The 2,500-nt window shown below is 44.2% G+C and overlaps 1 pseudogene; it reads right to left on the reverse strand.

Moving 5' to 3' along the window:
- Positions 1-1,624: 1,624 nt before the first annotated feature.
- LOC116362657 (tripeptidyl-peptidase 2-like) overlaps positions 1,625-2,500 on the reverse strand; it is a 19,636-nt pseudogene continuing 18,760 nt past the window's right edge.

The following is a 2,500-nucleotide window of genomic DNA, read 5'->3' on the forward strand; positions in this document are numbered from 1 at the left end:
AGTAGAACACTAGTTCTCCACTATACAGTAGACACTAGTTCTCCACTATACAGTAGACACTAGTTCTCCACTATACAGTACACTAGTTCTCCACTATACAGTAGACACTAGTTCTCCACTAACAGTAGACACTAGTTCTCCGCTATACATAGACACTAGTTCTCCGCTATACAGTAGACACTAGTTCTCCACTATACAGTAACACTAGTTCTCCACTATAGCAGTAGACACTAGTTCTCATTACAGATACACTAGTTTCTCTCCGCTATACAGTAGACACTAGTCTCCGCTATACAGTAGACACTAGTTCTCCGCTATACAGTAGACACTATTTCTCCACTATACAGTGACACTAGTTCTCCGCTATACAGTACTAGTTCTCCGCTATACAGTAGACACTAGTTCTCGCTATACAGTGACACTTGTTCTCCGCTATACAGTAGACACTAGTTCTCCGCTATACAGTAGACACTAGTTCTCCGCTATACAGTAGACACTAGTTTCCGCTATACAGTAGACACTAGTTCTCGCTATACAGTAGACACTAGTTCTCGCTATACAGTAGACACTAGTTCTCCGCTATACAGTAGACACTAGTTCTCCCTATATCAGTAGACACTAGTTCTCCACTATACAGTAGACACTAGTTCTCCACTATACAGTAGACACTAGTTCTCCACTATACAGTAGACACTAGTTCTCCACTATACAGTAGACACTAGTTCTCCGCTATACAGTAGACACTAGTTCTCCGCTATACAGTAGACACTAGTTCTCCGCTATACAGTAGACACTAGTTCTCCACTCTACAGTAGACACTAGTTCTCCACTATACAGTAACACTAGTTCTCCACTCTACAGTAGACACTAGTTCTCCACTATACAGTAGACACTAGTTCTCCACTATACAGTAGACACTAGTTCTCCACTATACAGTAGACACTAGTTCGCTATAACAGTAGACACTAGTTCTCCGCTATACAGTAGACACTAGTTCTCCGCTATACAGTAGACACTAGTTCTCCACTCTACAGTAGACACTAGTTCTCCACTATACAGTAGACACTAGTTCTCCACTATACAGTAGACACTAGTTCTCCACTATACAGTAGACACTAGTTCTCCACTCTACAGTAGACACTAGTTCTCCACTCTACAGTAGACACTAGTTCTCCACTCTACAGTAGACACTAGTTCTCCACTCTACAGTAGACACTAGTTCTCCACTCTACAGTAGACACTAGTTCTCCACTCTACAGTAGACACTAGTTCTCCACTATTCGGTAGACACTAGTTCTCCGCTATACAGTAGACACTAGTTCTCCACTCTACAGTAAACACTAGTTCTCCGCTATACAGTAGACACTAGTTCTCCGCTATACAGTAGACACTAGTTCTCCACTATTCGGTAGACACTAGTTCTCCACTATACAGTAGACACTAGTTCTCCACTATACAGTAGACACTAGTTCTCCACTCTACAGTAGACACTAGTTCTCGCTATACAGTAGACACTAGTTCCCACTATACAGTAGACACTAGTTCTCCACTATACAGTAGACACTAGTTCTCCCTATATACAGTAGACACCAGTTCTCCGCTATACAGTAGACACTAGTTCTCCACTATACAGTAGGCACTAGTTCTCCACTATACAGTAGACACTAGTTCTACTCAACAGTCCAACTTCCTGTCCAACTTCCTGTCCAACACAGAGGAGTCTTGCCTGTATGATTCCGTGTCCCTGTGCGAACACCTCGATGTCGTCGACCTTCAGAGCCGTGTTCTCCAGAGCTCTCCTCACCGCAGAGGCCGATGGACGGATACCGTTCTGCTTCAGACCTGCAGCACACGCACACACACACACACACACACACACACCATTATAACACACACACACATTAAACCCCCCCCCCATTATAACACACACACACACATTAAAACACCCCCCCCCATTATAACACACACACACACACACACACACATTAAAACACCCCCCCCATTATAACACACACACATTAAAACACCCCCCATTATAACACACACACACACACACATTAAAACACCCCCCCATTATAACACACACACATTAAACCCCCCCCCCCCCATTATAACACACACACATTAAAACACCCCCCCCCATTATAACACACACACACACACACACACACATTAAAACACCCCCCCCCATTATAACACACACACACACACATTAAAACACCCCCCCATTATAACACACACACATTAAAACACCCCCCCATTATAACACACACACATTAAACCCCCCCCCCCATTATAACACACACAACCCCCCCCCCCTCATTATAACACACACAACCCCCCCCCCCTTATAACACACACAACCCCCACCCACCCTTATAACACACACACACACACACACAAACCCACATTCACACACACTCTCTCACACACAAACACTTAAAACACCACCCCATTTAAACACACACAAACCCCCCACACACCCACCTGACAGCACCAG

The sequence above is a fragment of the Oncorhynchus kisutch genome, unplaced genomic scaffold (assembly GCF_002021735.2).
Source record: "Oncorhynchus kisutch isolate 150728-3 unplaced genomic scaffold, Okis_V2 scaffold859, whole genome shotgun sequence".
NCBI classification, from domain to species: Eukaryota; Metazoa; Chordata; class Actinopteri; order Salmoniformes; family Salmonidae; genus Oncorhynchus; species Oncorhynchus kisutch.